Source organism: Pseudophryne corroboree, chromosome 10, assembly GCF_028390025.1.
Source record: "Pseudophryne corroboree isolate aPseCor3 chromosome 10, aPseCor3.hap2, whole genome shotgun sequence".
NCBI classification, from domain to species: Eukaryota; Metazoa; Chordata; class Amphibia; order Anura; family Myobatrachidae; genus Pseudophryne; species Pseudophryne corroboree.
Window position 1 is genome coordinate 46707738 of NC_086453.1, and position 23077 is coordinate 46730814.

General features: G+C 41.2%; 1 long non-coding RNA gene across 1 annotated transcript; it reads right to left on the minus strand.

Moving 5' to 3' along the window:
- Nucleotides 1–253: 253 nt before the first annotated feature.
- LOC134966994 (uncharacterized) lies at nucleotides 254–16975 on the minus strand. Its single transcript, XR_010188759.1, has 5 exons — nucleotides 16840–16975; nucleotides 15819–15922; nucleotides 13865–14003; nucleotides 2840–2902; nucleotides 254–423 (listed from the first exon to the last, which is right to left on the minus strand). It is a non-coding gene; the product is annotated as an uncharacterized LOC134966994 (long non-coding RNA).
- Nucleotides 16976–23077: the final 6102 nt, after the last annotated feature.

Consider the following 23077-nt stretch of genomic DNA (forward strand, 5'->3'; position numbering starts at 1 on the left):
ATTACCGGGGTGCCTTCCAATGCAGGGAATAGAGTTGATATAGTCCCCTGGGTGTAGCTAAATGCATCCACTCACCCTCCAGGAACCAGGCGGCACTCCACGGATTTTTGAAGAATAGCTTTTATAAATTCAGCAAAAAGTTCAATACATAGTGCAAAATCAAACCGACGTTTCAACGCCTCACAGGCGTTTTTTTCAAGGTGCACAGTGCAAACAAAAATAAAGAAAAACAACAAACAACAAAACCCACAAGTGTACTCACCTAAATAGGCACCAGTGTATGATCTCCCCTCGTTCTGCTTCCGGACGCCAGCGGCGAGTCGCATCCGCGCTCCGGGGCTGGGCCAGCGGCGCCCGTCAGTGACGTCATTCCGTTGCCAAGCAACCAGACGCGATGCGTGTTACCACCGCCGCTCCGGGAAGCTAAACAGAGGGAGAAGGCAATTACACTCTTATTAATTAGAAAAGTGCATGCGTGTAAGAAACCAATTAAAACCGTTAAAAACAGAGACAAAGGAGAATGTATATTAGGCATGCAGCAATGGACATAGACACTGTAAAAACCATAAGAGGACTTAAAAAGATATCATTACCATAAAAGATAATAGAATCAGACACCATCACCATCAAAGGCATAAACAGATAACAAAATAGAATATACAGACTACATATTATAGATGGAAAGATCACAATATAAGATGAAGAACTATTATTCATAAAAAGACATTCCATGGCATTTGTTCATTGAGGCCGTGTGGAGTTAAGGATTTAAGAACAAAGATCCACCTGGCTTCTTTTTGTGCCAGTATTTTTGCTCTGTCCCCCCCACGTGTCAATGCCGGTACATGGTCCAGAATTTTATATTTTAGATCAGACAATTTATGATTCGCCATTTTAAAATGGCGAGCGACAGGTTGGTCACTTTTCTTCCCTTCTAGAGCCCCCCTAATCGCTGAACGATGTAGGGCCATACGCTCCCTAAATGTCCTTATAGTCTGACCTACATACACAAGCCCACAAGGACAAAAAATAACATAGATCACAAATTGAGTTGTGCAGGTCACATAGTGTTGTATCCGATGGGATTGTAGGGTACCAGGATGTACAAAGGTGGGCCCTGATTCCATATAGCAGCAAGTCTCACATGATAGACATTTAAAACACCCTTTAGTATTGATGGATGTTCGTTTAGGGGTCACATCAGTCTGATCAGACTGATGTGACCCCTAAACGAACATCCATCAATACTAAAGGGTGTTTTAAATGTCTATCATGTGAGACTTGCTGCTATATGGAATCAGGGCCCACCTTTGTACATCCTGGTACCCTACAATCCCATCGGATACAACACTATGTGACCTGCACAACTCAATTTGTGATCTATGTTATTTTTTGTCCTTGTGGGCTTGTGTATGTAGGTCAGACTATAAGGACATTTAGGGAGCGTATGGCCCTACATCGTTCAGCGATTAGGGGGGCTCTAGAAGGGAAGAAAAGTGACCAACCTGTCGCTCGCCATTTTAAAATGGCGAATCATAAATTGTCTGATCTAAAATATAAAATTCTGGACCATGTACCGGCATTGACACGTGGGGGGGACAGAGCAAAAATACTGGCACAAAAAGAAGCCAGGTGGATCTTTGTTCTTAAATCCTTAACTCCACACGGCCTCAATGAACAAATGCCATGGAATGTCTTTTTATGAATAATAGTTCTTCATCTTATATTGTGATCTTTCCATCTATAATATGTAGTCTGTATATTCTATTTTGTTATCTGTTTATGCCTTTGATGGTGATGGTGTCTGATTCTATTATCTTTTATGGTAATGATATCTTTTTAAGTCCTCTTATGGTTTTTACAGTGTCTATGTCCATTGCTGCATGCCTAATATACATTCTCCTTTGTCTCTGTTTTTAACGGTTTTAATTGGTTTCTTACACGCATGCACTTTTCTAATTAATAAGAGTGTAATTGCCTTCTCCCTCTGTTTAGCTTCCCGGAGCGGCGGTGGTAACACGCATCGCGTCTGGTTGCTTGGCAACGGAATGACGTCACTGACGGGCGCCGCTGGCCCAGCCCCGGAGCGCGGATGCGACTCGCCGCTGGCGTCCGGAAGCAGAACGAGGGGAGATCATACACTGGTGCCTATTTAGGTGAGTACACTTGTGGGTTTTGTTGTTTGTTGTTTTTCTTTATTTTTGTTTGCACTGTGCACCTTGAAAAAAACGCCTGTGAGGCGTTGAAACGTCGGTTTGATTTTGCACTATGTATTGAACTTTTTGCTGAATTTATAAAAGCTATTCTTCAAAAATCCGTGGAGTGCCGCCTGGTTCCTGGAGGGTGAGTGGATGCATTTAGCTACACCCAGGGGACTATATCAACTCTATTCCCTGCATTGGAAGGCACCCCGGTAATTGACTATACTGAGAGTGCCGGCTATTACTTCTTGTTATATATATATATATATATACTTGGTTAAGTCCACACTCCAGGCTTAATAGAACCAGCGATGCGGTACTCCACAAAGACATTCGGATCGTCTATATGTCTTTGTGAGTTATCATTAAAAAATACCTGTTGGAATTTATTGGTGAGTGCCTGCATTTCCAATTTCTATATATTATATATATATACATAATTTGGAGAAAAGTGCTTTGTAAATAAAATGATGATGATATTGATGATTATTATATGCTACTTGAATTATTAGCTAACCCTTTAGCTGTATAGTGTTGTATCCTTTCTTTTTTCGATTACTTAGAGGTGATACAGCAATATTATTATTTGTAAAAGCAAAAACATTATTTTATAAATACATATAAATGAAATAGCTTACTCATAGTCATAAGATTCATTGAATGTCTGATTTGAATCTGGAAACTTCATGTTGGCTTTTCCCCTACAAAGACATACATACATATATGTACTTTATTGAAAGCAGATTGACATTTGCAAAATAATCATGCTGTTCATTTACATTTTCTTTAAAAAATATAGTAAATGTAATTTATTTTAACTAAGAGAGACAAAGTAAAATATCAAAAACAATCAGTTACCGTTTATTTTATACATGTAATGTGGTATGAGTGACCCTGTCTCTAGTTTATTTCAGTAGGAAAGTACATTTAAATAAACAAATTATTTTAAATGTAAAGTATTTCTATTACAAGAACGCTTCAGTAAACATTTCATTATAGTGCATTTATTACCTAATAACTGTACAATATATGTATAAAACAAAATAAAAAAATTGTATGTAGGGCATGTGGCCTAACACAGACGTGCCAGGGATTGATCCTTCACCTGGGCTTTGGAGCGAGCTTCAACCCTTTTTCCCAGGATGGCGGTAGTGCAGGAGATGCCATTTCTGCTATTCCTGGGTCTCCCTGCATCCTGCTCTGACCACGGCTAGCAGCAGTCTACAAAGTCAGGCACCGCAACCTCTCCTCCCCCCTGCTCCCGCTTACTTGAATAGTTGCGTTCCAGTCATGAGGATCCAGCTGTGATCCACTGCAGACACCTCACCACTGTCTGTAGATCCATGGCTGAACCTGGATCTTCTTCAAAGGTAGTTCCTGCTATCCCCTGCTAGATGCCAGTTAACCAGAGGCAGCAGCCATTTTCTTGTACCCTTCCCTGGACTGCAGGAGCTGCTGGGACCTGGTACCATACTGCTGCTCTCCCTATCCCTAAAGGCTACGTTATTGCAGCCTTCATCTTCTAGGTAATAAATCCAGACCACAACTATATCAGTGAGGTGATTCCTGCTTATTTCTATCTCTTGTCTCCGGTGTTTGTCTCTGCCCTAGGGAATAAAACTTCCACCCATGCATTTTATTGATGGCTAACTGAACTAACACTAAAGGCCGGATGTAATAGCATCCGAGATTGCTGAAGGTGCTGGATGCCGGCCGATCTTGGATGTTTTTTTAAAGCAGAAGTCATTTACAAGGCATGGCTTTGGTTAAGATTAAGTGTCCCATATACAGAATCATTGGGACAAGGAGCATTCCAGATGTCAATTTTCTTTTTTTGGATAACAAAATACCCAGACATGTCCCGGGGATGTGGGGATGGTCTGGAGCATCAGCAGGGTGGATCCAGATGGTCAGTGGGAGGGTCCAGAGTGTCAGCGCGGGGGGGGGGGGGGGGAGGGGAGTCTGAAGGGCTGGCGGCTGGTCCTTAGAGTAGTGACGGTGAAGAAATGGCTGCAAAGCCACTCCCCAACCTGTCTGTAATTGGCTGATGCCGGCCACACCTTGACATCACTACAGGGCCAAAATATTCCGGTTAATGGGTATCTGTATAACTGATACCTGACCTGTAAATGACTGCTGCTTTAAAAAACAAGTCAGAGATTGTCCGGCATCCCATACCTCTGGCAATCTTGGATGCTATTACATCTCGCCATGGAAGATAGCTGCTCTGCTTGTTTTCTATTTATTTATTTATTTTTATTATTTTTTCTCTGGCAGGGTCCACAGGTTATCCACAGGATAACAATGGGATATGATGAAGCAACAGCAGATTTGCACCAATCAGTCAAAGCTTTCCGGCCTCCCAGCATTCAATGGGCCCGTCCATATATCCCCGCCTCCTGGCTCAGTCAAATCAGTTTTTTGTTTGGTGCGGCAGGAGCTGGACTATGGTCAGAGGGCCGCTGGTTTTTAGCAGCCCTAAGCTTTCTTATTTTATTTTTATAGTATTACTATTTTTCTGAGCAATCTTTTAAAACAGCGTCTTATACGTACCTTAGAAAGAGCCGCTCCAACAACTCTCCGCCGGGTCGCGACAATGCTTACCCACGAGTACAGTGCTTTTTTGGCAGGCGTCTGTATCGGCTATACTAGCAGGTCCAGCAGACGTTACCAGGCTGTGGCCAGAGCACGGGGAGAAGGTAAGGCATCGGTTCCGCTTAGAAGGGGAATACAGACACAGCTGCACTGTTTTGGGAGGAGACTACCAAACAGTTGCTGACGCGACTGCCACCTCGGGTGCACCAGCGTTAGGCCTTAGAGATCATAGGCTACAGGAATAGTATGAGGCTGCGATCCCTAGGGTTGATGTTAGCAGTGGGGAGTCAGACGATCTCCTGGTTGCCCTTCCCCCCGGTTCATGACCAGTTTCCTCCGAGTCTCCCACCATGAACTGTTTCCCGCTTCCGTCTCAGATGCTGTACATGAAGGGAACCCAGTCGCAGCATAGGCGGCTGTGTGACTGGTGCGTCTGTGTTCACTGAGCGTCTGTATTCACTATAGGTTCATGGAGCGGCAGTGTACACTAGTAGCGTCTGGATCCACTCAGCGTTCGCTAATGTATTGATCTGTCCTGGAAGCGAGGTGAGTCTCCCTGTATCCCACACTACTGAGTACGGTAAATACATTACTAAGTCTCTATCTACCTCTTCGAGTATGAATAGTTAGATAAGTGCCTATTGCATATGAGTCTGTATACATTTACTGTTGTTTCTTTCGCAATGCATCTGAATACGGTAGATCTGATTAAACATGATTCAGTAATATGTTCTCCTACATACTTCAAATGTAGTTGTGGTTGATGATGGGCTCATATTGCTTATTATACTACTGTATAACATGTGACTGATAGTGTGATTGCTGACTTTAATATATTCTGTAAGTTTTGTTTTATTCTGATCCTCAATGCTGGTGCATGGGTAGGGTCGGATTGTATGTCACTTTAAAAAGATTAAAGTGGTTATAGTCACAAATTGTGTAGTACACTGTGGAAGTTTTGATTATTTATCATGTCTAAGAGCTGCAAAGGTGAGAAAGATACACTCACAGCAACACCATCACTCATATCATGTTTGTCTTGCAAAGCTGTTTTATCCTCTCAGGATCTGGTTCAGGATGGTTTGTGTGCAAATTGTTTTAGCTTTCACCAGGGGTTCTTGAAAAATGAAAGACAATTCAGTTGCGGGTTGATCCACCTTGGGCTATGTTTGCACATACTTTATCCAGTATAGCTGGAAGGATAATTCCTCCAACTCCTGTACTGGGGATAGGTTACACGATTAACCCTTATGAGCAGCTTCCCACCTGTGGTGTATCACTTCCAGCAGCTGCCTCTCAAAAGAAACAGGCTGATAAGCCGGTGGTAAGTAAATCTTCATCCTTTATGGCTACACATGGTTCAGATGAGGATTCATCAGAGGATGAAAGCTCAATTAATTCTTCTTTGGCATACGAAGAGGAGGAGGAAGGTCTCAGCTCAGTGGATATAGCTTAGTTAATTAAAGCAATGAAAGCCATTCTATCCTTAGAGGATTCAGTAGAGCCTGTGTTGAAAAAACCAAGGCACCTGTGTTTAAACATCCCAAAACAGTTAAGACTGAGTTTCCAGGCTCAGATCAGCTGACAGAAATCATGGAAGAGGCTTGGGCTACGCCTAATAAGAAGTTTAGAATTCCTAAGAAATGGAATTCCAATAATCCTCTTCCAGCTGGGGATTGTTTAAAAAGGGAGGTGGCTCCTAAAGTAGATATGCGTGTGATTCGATTAGTGTGAAACTCTACATAACCTTTGCCTTCAACATCATTAAAAGATGTCATGGATAGGAGAGTGGATGGTTTTTCTAAAAAACATTTTTTCCCTGTCTGGGGCAGTCATAAGGCCAGCCGTGGCTTCAGCTTGGATGGCAAAGGCAGTGGCTGCCTGGGCTGATGTATTGGAGGGGGATTTTTCAATAGCATCTAGAGAGAATAAATCCCATATAGCACATATAAAACAGGCTGCAATGTTCTTGGAAGAAGCAGCATTGGATATGGGTACTATTGCCTCCAGGGCTTCAGCTTCAACAATAGCTGCTCATAGAGCAGTTTGGCTATGTACATGGAAAGCTGATTCAGAATCTAAGAAGGTTTTGGAATCTTTGCCCTTTTCTGGAGATATTCTTTTTGGTAAAGAATTGACAAATATTTTGGAGTCAGAAGCAGACTTCAAGAAAGTAAAGTTTCCTTGCACATACAATTTCAAACCTAAAGTTCCGGCTTTTCAGCCCTTTCGCTCTGAAGGAAAAGCTAAAGGTAAAAGTGATAGCAGGCAGTCCCAATACAACAAGTCTGGTAAGACTAGAAAGCATTGGGCTACCAGAGGACCGGTTGGTAAGACAGATACTCCATCAGCCTGATGGTGCGGGCCACCACCTGGGGGATCCCAGGGTGGGGGGGACAACTGCTTCAGTTTGCACAGATCTGGCAGCAGTCTACAACAGATGCCTGGGTGCAGGAAGTGGTATCTCTAGATTAAGCTTTTCCCTTCAAGAAGCACCCTCCTCAAAGGTTTTTTTGTACCAGCCCGTCTTGGGTAGAGACGAAGGCCAGGGCTTTGCAAGAGGCAGTTCAGAAATTGCTTCAGTCAGGAGTAGTTATTCCATTTCCTCATGCACAACGAGGACAGGGGTTTTACTCCAACCTGTTTTTAGTTCAGAAGCCAAATTAGTCATTTCAGCCCATTCTCAATCTCAAAGTGCTGAACAAATACATTTGGGTACCTCAGTTTCACATGGAGACTTTGCATTCCATCATTTTGGACATGGAGCCAGGGGTTTATATGGTATCCCTTGATATACAGGATGCTTACCTACATGTTCCTATAGCACTGTCCCATCAGTGCTATCTCAGGTTCGCTATCCTCCAACAGCATTTTCAGTTACAGGCCCTACCTTTTGGGTTAGCCACAGCCCCCAGAGTATTTACCAAGATTATGGTGGTAATGGTAGTTTATCACTGCCAGCAGGGGAATTCCATACCTCAACGATCTTTTAATCCTGGCTCAGTTGCAGGAATTGCTCCTATGTCATCTGCAATAGACAATAACGTGTCTGCAGAAGCACGGGTGGCTCATAAATTGTGCAAAATCATCTCTGGTTCCATCACAGCGGATGAATCACTTGGGGGCTGTACTGAATTCAAGTCTTCAGAGAGTAATATTATCTCTGAACAAGATGTCCAAGGTTGCCAAATGGAATGGGTTGCATCAGACGATAAAAACACAGACTATGGTTCTTACGATAGTAGTAAGAAGGTCATTAGCCAGGTGGCTACAAACATCTCATCTAGACAAGGGGAGACCCTTTTGGATATTAGATTGAGAAATTCTGATGACAGAAGCCAGTCTCCAGGGCTGGGGAGCAGTGTAAGGAAGGTTGTGTTTCCAGGGGCAATGGACCAAGGAAGATGGTTCCCTGCCAATAAATATATTGGAACTTCGGGCCATATACATGGCACTGATTCAGGCAAAGGACGTTCTTCGGGGAAAACCAGTCCAGGTTCGCTTGGACAATGTGACTGCAGTAGTGTACCTCAACCAGGAAGGAACTCGCAGCCAAAAAGCGATGATGGAGGTAAGTCACATATTAAAGTGGGCAGAACTTCATCATCCAATCTTGTCCGCAGTGTTTGTCCCGGGAGTCCTAAACTGGGAAGCGGACTTTCTCAATCGACACGCCATTCAGGCAAGTGAATGGGCTCTACACTCAGAGGTCTTCCAGACTCTAGTAGTTAAGTTTTATTTATAGAAAATTTATAAAATGTGATAGTATTAGGAATGTTAGGGACCCATGTGATGAAGTCACCTGGCCGCGGTACATGGGCCCGCATATTTGCACAAATGTGTGCTAAGAACTTCAATTATACTCCATGTTAACTGTGATTGTTTATTGAAATTATTTTTACTATCAGTGTTCTTAGTGCTAAGAGTGTGCATCTGCATCTCTCTTCCTCCAACATAGTATTAGAAGCCTCAGCATGAATGATAGCACCTCTTGATATCTTTAGTAATAGGATGTGCAATCCAGGTTACCCCCTCTTTTCTAGTAGTTAAGTTGCCCCATTTAAACCACTTAATAAAGTGGATCTTAAATGGTTGACAGCTAAAGTTCTCTTTCTACTGGCTATGGCGTCAGCTAGAAGAGTATCATATTTAGGGGCATTATCATGTCGTTCCCCATTTCTGATTTTTTTATCCAGATAAAGCAGTTCTCAGAACTAGATCTGGGTATCTTCCAAAGGTGGTGTATAAATTCCACCTTAATGAAGAAATTGTAATCTCGGCTTTCCAGGTATCGGGCCTTTCTGCGGGAGATGCATTGCTGGTCGTGGTCTGTGCATTAAGGATCTACGTGGATCGTACCAGTGCCATCAGAAAGACAGATTCTCTCTTCATTCTCTACGGATTTCACAAGAGAGGATGGCCTGCTGATGAGCAGACACTGGCAAGATGGCTTCGGATGATGATTTCAGAAGCATATTCTCAAGCTGATCTCCCTGTTCCGGCTAATGTCTCTGCTCACTCTACTCGTAAGGTAGGTCCATCATGGGCAGCACAACATGGTGCTTCAGCAGAACAGATATGTAAGGCAGCCACATGGTCTTCCATTAACACATTCATTAGACATTATGCCATGGATACCTTTGCCTCTCATTATGCTGAATTCGGGCGAAGGATTCTCCTGTCTAATCAGGAGCGTCCCCACCACTAAATTGCTTTGGGAAATCCCATTGTTATCCTGTGGATAACCTGTGGACCCTGCCGGAGAAATATACATTATGGTAAGAACTTACCATTGATAATGGTATGTCTCCTATGTTCACAGGATCCACAGGGATCCCACCCTGACGCACCTGAATTGAGGATCCTTTTACTCACTAACCTCTTCCTTCTTGTACGGAAGGGTGTGCATGTGTGTTCTTATCGCCTGATTAGGGCTCTCTATGATGCTCCTGCCTTGAAGCTTTGGAATACAACTGATGTGCCTGAGCCAGGAGTCGGGGATATATGGACAGGCTGCTGGGAGGCATGCTGGGAGGCAAATCCGCTGTTGCTTAATCATATCCCACTGTTATCCTGTGGATCCTGTAGACTTAGGAGAAATACCATTATCAACGGTAAGTTCTTACCATAACGTATATTTTGCATCAGATACTGGTTTTGTTTGACCTATATTGCCATATATTATACTATTCACTATAGACCTCCTTATAGCCATGTCGGCATATTTTATTGGATAGTTATAATAAGGCCTCGTTTTATAGGTTAAATGCCACAAAATCAGATGCATCGTCTATTCCTCCCGAAGTCCACTATTATTAAGCTTCATACCAGGCTTCAGTACTATTGGCAGTCAACCTTCCTTTTATATTAAGGTATCCAGATCCTTTCATCTGTCTCTATGGTAGTTGATGTTAATCTCCCACCCCTTAACCACTAGTTGTTATCCTTTCCAACATCCTGGATCTCTTATGAAATCTCAAGGCTAGGTTGGCTGGCTGCATTTAAGATGGTGTTACTTCTCAAACCTAAGTATCTATTTCAAACTATTCCCTATGTTTTACCTAAAAAATATTTAAATAAATGTCAGACTCTATTGATCTTTTATGTTTGGAACAATAAATGCCCAAAAATTGCCCGCTCTTTAATGATTACAAAAAAATGGGGGATTTGCATTTTTCAGACCTTATTTACTATCAAGAGCCTTGTCATCTTACCAAACTTTGTTCTCCTGCTGTTAAATGCCTTGTGGCATCGGAAGCAGTGGCTTGCCCAAGTTACCCACTGGCAGATCTTTTATAGACATCTCAATGCCATCATACAACTCCTTCTTCTATAAAAGCTTTGTTTCAAGTCTTGGAAAAGTTTATTTCCCTGAATGTAGATTTTTTCTTCTTCCCACTGCTACCCTCTCTATTTTAGCAATCTCTAAATGAATCCCTGACTTGCACTTGTTACTCTATCAATATAGTGACATTGTCATCCTGTATGATCTCCTTGTTGATAAGTCTCTCCATTCTTTTACCTTTCTGCAACACCAGTATACCCTATCTCCCATGATATACATATTTATATAATTTCAGATAAGATATTAGATTGCCAGAACTGGGGTTGATTCATGCTCCACCTATATACTTATACTTTTGCCTTAATTTGAGCAATAGGAAAATTACATATACTGTTATGGAAATATACTTCAGTAATGTCCTTTCATAAAATCACCATCTCACTTCTGTTGGAAATCAGATTTGGGCAATCCTCTTACTGATACTCAATGGGAATTGATTTATATCACATCATATTATATATATTGTGGTGTTTAATCACTCTGAGATGCACATTAAATTGTTGTACAGCATAGACTATACTGTACCTCACTTTGGATCAGTTACATATTATGTGACCTGACCAAGCGTAGAATTGATGGAGGTATTATAGAGAGGTGGGCAAGGCTAACTATGTGTTTTGGTCTTGCTCCCTGCTTCACTGCTATTGCCCAGGATTGGAAAGATCCTCTTTCCCATTCTCCTTAATGTTTTTCTTAAGGTGCAATATCATTTTTATAGGTAAACCGCCTTTGTAACCTTATACATATCAGTTCCCTTAACTATTTTGAACTAGTTTGCTTGACATGAATATGGTGAAAGTGCCTTGCTACTTCATAAATCCCATTTATTTTATCTGCATCAATTCAGCGAAAATGAAAGTAATTCTTCTTAGTCTATGTGTGCTTTTTTTATTGTTCTCTTTTGTGTTTTTTTCCCCCGCATGCTGGTCCATAGTTCTATTTTTAGAATGTTGCTTTATGTTGCAATACTGGTTTTCCCATGTATTCATTTTTCCCCATCCATTTTTCTTTTCTGTACCCCTTAAAATTTGATGATTTCTTTAAAAAAAAATTGATTATAAAAAAAATTGCATGTAGCTTACACGATTATGTGAAATCTTGCACATTGAGATGTTTAATAGTTTAAAAGTAAAAAAAAAAGTCCCATGCACAGTTCTCTTTTTATTATTAAACTGTATAAAACTAGAGTGCTAAATCATCCCCCTTGTTTGCTACAAGAAGTGCAGCCAGCAACAAGAGGTGGGCATTCCTGGGGATGACACAGCACTGCTGACTGCTGGAGGGAGGGGTGGGTCTGCAGTGTAGGGATGGACATTGGTGGGTTATGCATCGATGGTATAAAACTATCTGCTAGGGATCCATTGATGGTTTCACCCATCGATGGTTATCCATGCTTTACTATGAAGTGGACTGTGGGCCATTCAGCTATGGGGCTTTGTGGGTGTCAAGGGGCGGAGCTATGCTTCGTGTACAGACACATTGTAAAGTGGGAAAGAAAAACTCTTATTTGGTTGGCCTTTACCATCGATGGCAGGAAACCATATGGTTCTCCACCATCGATGGCTAAATAATTGACATCGGCCATAAACCATCCATGATTTTGACTCATCGATGGGCGATGGCCATCACTACTGCAGAGAACCCAGATTTTCTTCCAACAGCTGCAGTCAGGATGAAAGACTTTGGGAATGCTTCGGGAATAGAGGGTTTGGCCATGTGTGCAGTGATGGGTGAGTGCAAGAAGATTACTTTCCATCATCTGCCGTTGGGCTTTTCTGATAGTTGCATCAGATGCAACTGTGTCAGAAAAGCCCAGCTTGCATAATCCCATATAAAGTGACCGCACTAAACAACTGTCTAAAAAAGGGCTCACCATTTTAGATACAAACTTTGTTATGTTATTTTTTTTCACATATGAAAAGAAAAAAGGCAGAGTCCCACTTTGCTGTTTGAAGTCACAAGATGAATACACAGCATAAGATACCTCTATAGCTACTTGGTGTTTTTGATTTGAAGTGCATACGTGTGCAAAGTTTTTGTTCAGTTCTTCAAAATATATATATATCCCACTCACTGTGCCTCTTAGCGGTTATTGCCCTTTGCACAATTTTTTTCAAGTATCTATAAATAAACAATTGTCAAAAATGCCCGTATTTTGGCCCTCATTCCGAGTTGTTCGCTCGCAAGGCGATTTTAGCAGAGTTGCTCACGCTAAGCCGCCACCTACTGGGAGTGTATCTTAGCATCTTAAAATTGCGAACGATGTATTCGCAATATTGCGATTACACACCTCGTAGCAGTTTCAGAGTAGCTTCACACTTACTCGGCATCTGCGATCAGTTCAGTGCTTGTCGTTCCTGGTTTGACGTCACAAACACACCCAGCGTTCGCCCAGACACTCCCCCGTTTCTCCGGCCACTCCTGCGTTTTTTCCGGAAACGGTAGCGTTTTTTCCCACACGCCCATAAAACGGCCTGTTTCCGCCCAGTAACACCCATTTCCTGTCAATCACATTACGATCACCAGAACGATGAAAAGGCCGTGAGTAAAAATACTACCTTCATAGCAAATTTACTTGGCGCAGTCGCAGTGCGTACATTGCGCATGCGCACTAAGTGGAAAATCGCTGTGATGCGATGAAAATTACCGAACGAAGGACTCGGAATGAGGGCCTTTGTCCTATCCTAAAGATTCAAGTCATAGTGAGTTGTTGTAGAAATACTTAAAAACGATCTCCCCTTCATTTTTCCAGAGAAAACTGTAATCAGACATTAGAGCGGATTAGGATAACATTCCAGCAAATATTACCTGCTAGAAGTACAGTAACTGGGAATGCTGCTTCCTGTTGCCAATTTGTACAGAACTTTTACTGCGCTATCATATTTACTTTAGTGTTCATGTTCCATGTTTTGTACTAGCTTGAAACACAATTTTACAATTCTATTTTTATGACACTAATATTATAGTAATTTACATTACAGCTCATGTATATTGTACATATAACATTCAGTAATAGCTGATATTGTACAGTACTTTGTTCAATTAAATTGTTTTTAAAGTATATAATGATGTTAATAGAGTTTTATGTGTGGTATAAGTTGTCAAAACATATACAGAAGTAATCTTGCATTTTGACATCACTCGCTCTTTTAACATGTTCATATAAAACTACAATAACAAATGTAAATATTTATCACTCATCTTTTTAGTTATGATCTCTAACCTTAGAATGGTGAGTCCACAGATTTTATCAGTATACAGTAGACGTGAACCAAAGTGTCTGATGTCACTTTATCCAATACGTTTAACTTTACAAGTTGCCTTATTTTTTGTCACAGCACTGATTTAGCTGGTACAGAGCACTGAAAAAAGGAAGATAAAACAAACACAAATACAGAAAGATATATCAAAATACAGTTACTGTAGGCATTTATAGAATGATGTGTTGGCTAATACTGAGGTGAACTAGACGAGGTTTGCAATCTGAAATATTTTGATCAAAATATGAAATAATTGCCTCATACTTTCTAGAAATATATATAGGAGATTGGCGATAGTAAAAGTAGGTACACACTAGGCGACATCACCTAGTGTGTTCCCCTCCTAGGTTGGCCCGCTCGACGTGGGCATACACACTGAGCGATATCACACAGGAACGTCTTGCCGCTGATGTCCGGTGCATGCAGCTTTGGTCGATGAGTCTAAATTGAGCTGCATGCATGGCCGAGACCGAGGGTCATTAATAACCTGCGGGACCGTGCATTGCTTGTCTGAGGCAGCATACACACTTGGCGATATAGTTAATGATGTCGCTCAGGAAGGATCAGATTGAGCGACATTGTTTACTATATCGACTAGTGTGTAAGGGCCTTAAGAATAATTGCTTACTGTACTGTACTTTGCTTTTTTATATTTATAAGATTGAATAAACTACTCTGTTATATTTACAAGATTTGATTAACAACTTTGTTACATTTTCGTTTAATATATACACCCATCTGCTTTTGTCACCAATGTTAAGCAATAGAATAGAGAGAAATGATTTGTCTGACATTGAAATTTCTTATACTGTTTTTAGATTGATTTGCACCTAATAACTCTAATAAATTAGATCAATCACTGTATAGTGAAAAGGACTAAATCACAATATATCCACCAATTTATCAAAAGAAGTCCCCAAAATTGTTTCAAAGTGGATCTACTGTATGTTAAAAAAAATTGCAGTTTCAGTAACTCTGAAACTTTAGATATCTAAGCTCATTTAAGGCAAAAAGGTCTAAATATATACAGAATAAAACAAAAGCAAAATTGTGCTTTGTGTGCTAATGTTAGGGCTTAGTAAATATCATAAGAAAGATATTAGCCCTGCATAGCAAAATTACTAGAATCAAGTCAATAAAGATATATACATGGAGCCAGGTCAGCGTGAACCAGAGGCAAGAGCTTAGAGACCGTGTCTTAAATAGCAAAATGTAAGTGAAACAGAGGAATAAAAGAATACCGTGAGTCTTTCCAAAGTCCCCAGCCCTTATCATATTTCCATGAAAATTTACGTTTGGTGCACATAAAACACTTGTGAGATAGTGTGGTGTTAACCAACGCTATCCGGGCGGCAAGGGAGGGAGGGTCATGGCCCATGAAGATGCGGGCTATACAAACCGGGGACAGAGTAAGGAGAGTATTAACATATATTTGGAGATGGATGGGGAGAGATTCTTCCAGATCTAGCCCGAAGATACAAATATGAAGATTCATGTGAGGGATCAGAACACCTGTATTACAAATACTTTGAGACAGTCTACTCGGGGTCCAATAGAAATGAAATCTGGCATAGGCCATAGCGAACCCCTCGAGAAGCCAAGAACATAGTCCCAGTCTTCATCTTTCAGCGCACCCAGGTCAATCACCCATTTCATTTGGAGGGCACCCAAACCATCAGACCCAGAGAAGGAGAGGAGAGAGGAAAATAGAGCCAAAACCTTTTTACATTGGGGCATGTTTCGAACTAGCACATGAACAAGGGATTCAGAGAGTGGCGGAACAAGGAAAAATGTGCAGCTAAGGCATGGCAGAGTTGTAGGTATCGAGAATAATAATGTCTAGGAATGGCATACATAGGGGACAAATAATTAAATGTGTGGAGAATGTGTTCATTTTTGTTCTCAATTTAAACTTACATTTTCGTCACAAAATGCATCCAATTTGCCCTTAGCCTCTAAACATACAGTATAGCACACTGGGGCACAGGCAGTCTTTGAGAACCCACTTCAACTGTATTGCTCTATTAAAAACAAGTACATTATGCAAGGTTTGATTTTTAACATTTGTTTCAAAGAATATATGTGTAAGAGAATTTGCTAATACAAAATAAAAGGAATAAAAAAAGTTAAACAATAAGAAATCCATGTGCTACTATTCTGTACAAGAAAAAAATAAATATTATTTACAGTAACTATTTGAATGTTAATACAACCTTAATGAGACAATAAATAAATAAATACAAAAAACTGCTTTCAATTACAAAATATGGACATGTGATAATAAGTCTACTGAAAAGCAACAACGAAACCAAAGAAATGAATGGAATTGCACTAATATTATAAACGAATAATGATATGTCAGTGGATCCAACAGAAATCAAGACTGTTTGTCTTAATTTAAAATATAAGACTTTGGTAAAGCCTCCTTTCTTATAGGTAATACAGTGTTAAGCTCAACTGGGGCAGGGACTGATGTGAATGGTCTAATATTCTCTGTAAAGCGATGCGGAATGTGTGTGCGCTATATAAATAACTGATGATAAATAAATAAATATATGTCAGCATGTGCATTGGATGCAGGTGTGTGTGTGTGTGTGTGTGTGTGTGTGTGTGTGTGTGTGTGTGTGTGTGTGTGTGTTATATATATATATATATATATATATATATTTGTGAGATTTACTTAGGCAATACTGTTTTTTTTTTATTTTTCACTATATTAAATTATATGCTTATTTTTAAAAATAACAAATGTGTATTGATTTGTATTGGATCTTCTGCCTTATCATTTAGTTATATATTTTTAGTGCAGTTCTATTTATTTATTTCAGAATTTGTTTATAGCCAATTTTGTTTAGATAATTTCAGCCTAAATTTGTGAAATGTATTTTCAATATATTTCTCTACAAATGCTAATCAATGGAATATTGTGGTCTCTTACCTTAGATTATAGTTGCAGCGGCAGTTTGTATCCTTATGCAAGAAATTACTGTACCACATTAAACTTCCTTCAGTGTTCTTTGTGTTTGCTAAATATCATATATCTAAGTTGGTTAAGAGCAAGTTTATATTGAAGATCCTTGTCATGAAAAAACCACTAATCACATGGGTGTGTAATCTTCATCTGATATATGTTGACGTGACTCAGCGAGTGATTAGATTTGAAGATTATTCATTCCATGAATTTGTTGTGTTGGTTTCAAAGCAAAACCAAATACATTGTGAATTTATAAAAATGAAACATGTTGTAACAGCGTTTTATGCTATAAATGGGTTAGAGCAGTGGTTCCCAAACGTGGTTCACAAGGCACCCCAACAGTCCTGGTTTTAAGGATATCTATGCTTTGGCACAGGTGCCTTAATTAGTAACTCAGTCAGTTTGATTATACCATCTGTGCACAAGCAGGGATATACCTAAAACCTGGACTGTTGGGGTGCCTTGAGGAATGCGTTTGGGAAACACTGGTTTAGAATTTGATACTAAATGCAAGGTCACAACAGAATTTTTTTTACATTTTTTTTTGTAGCTACTAGATAAAATCCACGTAGGTAGCATGTAATTAAATCAATCAATCAATCAATCAATCTATCAATCAGTCATAAACATAATGTATAAATATTAAAAACACACAATTTTATTTACAATAATCATAAAGTCACAATTCATTCGCTGGTCAAAAAAGAAAGACTCTGCACCAAAAAGCAATGATAAATCCCTTTTAGTGTGTGATATAATTTTTTTAACCACAATTGAACAGTCTCCAGGGAGTGCCAATGGTAGGGTCCTCAATAGGGAAAGGTCCATATTTCAATGGTCTGTGCCTTTCAATTTTAAACCTGCTTAGCTTTTTCTCTCTGCTGTGTGTCAGGGGAGAGCGCCTGCCGAATATATTGAGCGCTATGCTCGACCCTTCACAAGAATATTAGGAGACTAAGGAGCATCTTGTGGCATGCCAAGGGAGGGAGAGCACCGGGTGTGTGCTATTGGAACCGGCGCTATGCTCGATTTTCCACAATGCCACTTGGTGGCTTAGTTACTGTTTAAAAGGGAGGAAGCTGTATCTTACCCAGCCATCTGGCAGTGGCTCTGTCTGCTCGTCTCCTGCAATCAATGCATCAGTCGGCTGTGGTTATTGCGCCGTACTGGGTGTTTAGTGGCATTGGTAAGTGGTAGGTACAGAGACAATATTTTCATGGAAATAACCAGATTTTGAAACCGCTGAAAACATATTTGGCTTAGCTTATGTAAATGCTGGTCCAGACGACTTCCCTTGTATACATTAATTTGGATGTACAAATGTATCTAATCTTACCCATGAACGGGTCACGGATAAGATTTTGCCGCAATTGCGATTTTTCACGGCAAGGTACATATAGTCGCACCTGCGACTACTCAATGCATTTCCTGTGGATCGTGAGTGTGACCGCAAATGTGTACATGCACCACAAAAAATTAGTTGCACCCGTGAGTAGCCGCATGTAGTATGAGAAAGGACACATCTGTGTGTGTAAAGTCTGAGATGACAAATTTTAGTGCCTTTGCACACTGTAATACCGATTGGCCATCATCAGTTGCTTCATCAAAACTAGCATCAGCCCTATAGCATGTTCACCAGCCCCAAGGCAGGTTTGGATAACTATATTGGGGGGAATGTAATAGAGAGCAAGTACCAGGAAGTGAGGGACTTCGTCAGTGTTCTCACATAATTTTAAAGCGGCAATCAGTTACCCGGCAAAACAAGGTTGGTTTTGCTTTGTAACTAATAGTGATGAGCGGGTTCGGTTTCTCGGAAATCGAACCCCCCCGAACTGCAGCCTTTTTACACGGGTCCGAGCCATACTCGGATTCTCCCGTATGGCTCGGCTAACCCGAGCGCGCCCGAACATCATCATCCCTCTGTCGGATTCTCGCGAGATTTGGATTCTATATAAGCAGCCGAGCGTTGCCGCCATTTTCACACGTGCATTGAGATTGATAGGGAGAGGACGTGGCTGGCGTCCTCTCCGTTTATAATTATAGATTAGAAGAGAGTGACATTTGATTTTATTACCAATTGTGGGGAGGATTGGGGAGCAGCTGTTAGGAGTACAGTGCAGAGTTTTGCTGATAGTGACCACCAGTTTTTAACCCATTCTCTGCCTGTAAAAAACGCTCCATACCATATCTGTGCTCAGTGTGCTGCATGATATATCTGCGCTGATTGCTCACACTGTCTAATTGTGGGGACTGGGGAGCAGTTATAGCAGGAGTACAGTGCAGTTTTGCTGACAGTGACCACCAGTCCAGTATACGTTTGTCTGCCTGAAAAACACTCCTGTGGTGGCTTTTTTTCTTTATACTAGTTTAGCAGTCTGCTGACAGTGTCCACCAGGTCCATTATTATACCGTATTTAAATATAGCAGTACGGTAGGCCACTGCTGTACCTACCTCTGTGTCGTCACTCGTTGTCCATAAGTATACTATATCCATCCATCTACATTGTATACCTGTGGTGGCTTTTTTTCTTTATACTAGTTTAGCAATCTGCTGACAGTGTAAACCAGGTCCATTATTATACTGTATAAATATAGCAGTACGGTAGGCCACTGCTGTACCTACCTCTGTGTCGTCACTCGTCGTCCATAAGTATACTATCCATCCATCTACATTGTATACCTGTGGTGACCTTTTTTCTTTATACTAGTTTAGCAGACTGCTGACAGTGTCCACCAGGTCCATTTATTATACTGTATATATAGCAGTACGGTAGGCCACTGCTGTACCTACCTCTGTGTCGTCACTCGTCGACCATAAGTATACTATCCATCCATCTACATTGTATACCTGTGGTGGCTTTTTTTCTTTATACTAGTTTAGCAGTCTGCTGACAGTGTCCACCAGGTCCATTTATTATACTGTATATATAGCAGTACGGTAGGCCACTGCTGTACCTACCTCTGTGTCGTCACTCGTCGTCCATAAGTATACTATCCATCCATCTACATTGTATACCTGTGGTGGCTTTTTTTCTTTATACTAGTTTAGCAGTCTGCTGACAGTGTCCACCAGGTCCATTATTATACTGTATATAAATATAGCAGTATGGTAGGCCACTGCTGTACCTACCTCTGTGTCGTCACTCGTCGTCCATAGGTATACTATTTCCATCCATCTACATTGTATACCTGTGGTGGCTTTTTTTCTTTATACTAGTTTAGCAGTCTGCTGACAGTGTCCACCAGGTCCATTATTATACTGTATATACATATAGCAGTACGGTAGGCCACTGCTGTACCTACCTCTGTGTCGTCACTCGTCGTCCATAAGTATACTATCCATCTATCTACATTGTATACCTGTGGTGGCTTTTTTTCTTTATACTAGTTTAACAGTCTGCTGACAGTGTCCACCAGGTCCATTATTATACTGTATATAAATATAGCAGTACGGTAGGCCACTGCTGTACCTACCTCTGTGTCGTCACTCGTCGTCCATAAGTATACTATCCATCCATCTACATTGTATACCTGTGGTGGCTTTTTTTCTTTATACTAGTTTAGCAGTCTGCTGACAGTGTCCACCAGGTCCATTATAATACTGTATATAAATATAGCAGTACGGTAGGCCACTGCTGTACCTACCTCTGTGTCGTCACTCGTCGTCCATAAGTATACTATATCCATCCTTCTACATTGTATACCTGTGGTGGATTTTTTTCTTTATACTAGTTTAGCAGTCTGCTGACAGTGTCCACCAGGTCCATTTATCATACTGTATATATAGCAGTACGGTAGGCCACTGCTGTACCTACCTCTGTGTCGTCACTCGTCGTCCATAAGTATACTATCCATCCATCTACATTGTATACCTGTGGTGGCTTTTAGTTGTGCGCATTAAAAATATGGAGAACATATGGAGAACATAAGTATACTATCCATCCATCTACATTGTATACTTGTGGTGGCTTTTTTTTCTTTATACTAGTTTAGCAGTCTGCTGACAGTATCCACCAGTTCCATTTTTATAATGTATATAAATATAGCAGTACGGTAGGCCACTGCTGTACCTACCTCTGTGTCGTCACTCGTCGTCCATAAGTATACTATATCCATCCATCTACATTGTATACCTGTGGTGGCTTTTTTTCTTTATACTAGTTTAGCAGTCTGCTGACAGTGTCCACCAGGTCCATTATTATACTGTATATAAATATAGCAGTTCGGTAGGCCACTGCTGTACCTACCTCTGTGTCGTCACTTGTCGTCCATAAGTATACTATATCCATCCATCTACATTGTATACCTGTGGTGGCTTTTTTTCTTTATACTAGTTTAGCAGTCTGCTGACAGTGTCTACCAGGTCCATTATTATACTGTATATAAATATAGCAGTACGGTAGGCCACTGCTGTACCTACCTCTGTGTCGTCACTCGTCGTCCATAAGTATACTATCCATCCATCAACATTGTATACCTGTGGTGGCTTTTTTTCTTTATACTAGTTTAGCAGTCTGCTGACAGTGTCCACCAGGTCCATTTATCATACTGTATATATAGCAGTACGGTAGGCCACTGCTGTACCTACCTCTGTGTCATCACTCGTCGTCCATAAGTATACTATCCATCTACATTGTATACCTATGGTGGCTTTTAGTTGTGCGCATTAAAAATATGGAGAACAAAAATGTGGAGGTTAAAAAAATAGGGAAAGATCAAGATCCACTTCCACCTCGTGCTGAAGCTGCTGCCACTAGTCATGGCCGAGACGATGAAATGCCATCAACGTCGTCTGCCAAGGCCGATGCCCAATGTCATAGTACAGAGCATGTAAAATCCAAAACACAAAAGATCAGTAAAAAGACCCAAAAATCAAAATTAAAAGCGTCTGAGGAGAAGCGTAAACTTGCCAATATGCCCTTTACGACACGGAGTGGCAAGGAACGGCTGAGGCCCTGGCCTATATTCATGGCTAGTGGTTCACCTTCAAATGAGGATGGAAGCACTCATCCTTTCGCTAGAAAAAAGAAAAGACTTAAGCTGGCAAAAGCACAGCAAAGAACTGTGCGTTCTTCGAAATCACAAATCCCCAAGGAGAGTCCAATTGTGTCGGTTGCGATGCCTGACCTTCCCAACACTGGACGGGAAGAGCTTGCGCCTTCCACCATTTGCATGCCCCCTGCAAGTGCTGGAAGTAGCACCCGCAGTCCAGTTTCTGATAGTCAAATTGAAGATGTCAGTGTTGAAGTACACCAGGATGAGGATATGGGTGTTGCTGGCGCTGGGGAGGAAATTGACAAGGAGGATTCTGATGGTGAGGTTGTTTGTTTAAGTCAGGCACACGGGGAGACGCCTGTTGTCCGTGGGAGGAATATGGCCATTGACATGCCTGGTCAAAATACAAAAAAAATCAGCTCTTCGATGTGGAATTATTTCAACAGAAATGCGGACAACAGATGTCAAGCCGTGTGTTGCCTTTGTCAAGCTGTAATAAGTAGGGGTAAGGACGTTAACCACCTCGGAACATCCTCCCTTATACGTCACCTGCAGCGCATTCATCATAAGTCAGTGACAAGTTCAAAGACTTTGGGCGACAGCGGAAGCAGTCCACTGACCACTAAATCCCTTCCTCTTGTAACCAAGCTCCTGCAAACCACACCACCACCAACTCCCTCAGTGTTAATTTCCTCCTTAGACATGAGAGCCAATAGTCCTGCAGGCCATGTCACTGTCAAGTATGACGAGTCCTCTCCTGCCTGGGATTCCTCCGATGCATCCTTGAGTGTAACGTCTACTGCTGCTGGCGCTGCTTTTGTTGCTGTTGGGAGTCGATCGTAATCCCAGAGGGGAAGTCGGAAGACCACTTGTACTACTTCCACTAAGCAATTGACTGTATAACAGTCCTTTGCGAGGAAGATGAAATATCACAGCAGTCATCCTGCTGCAATGCGAATAACTGAGGCCTTGGCAGCCTGGGCGGTGAGAAACGTGGTTCCGGTATCCATTGTTAATTCAGAGCCAACTAGAGACTTGATTGAGGTACTGTGTCCCCGGTACCAAATACCATCTAGGTTCCATTTCTCTAGGCAGGCGATACCGAAAATGTACGCAGACCTCAGAAAAAGACTCACCAGTGTACTAAAAAATGCAGTTGTACCCAATGTCCACTTAACCACGGACATGTGGACAAGTGGAGTAGGGC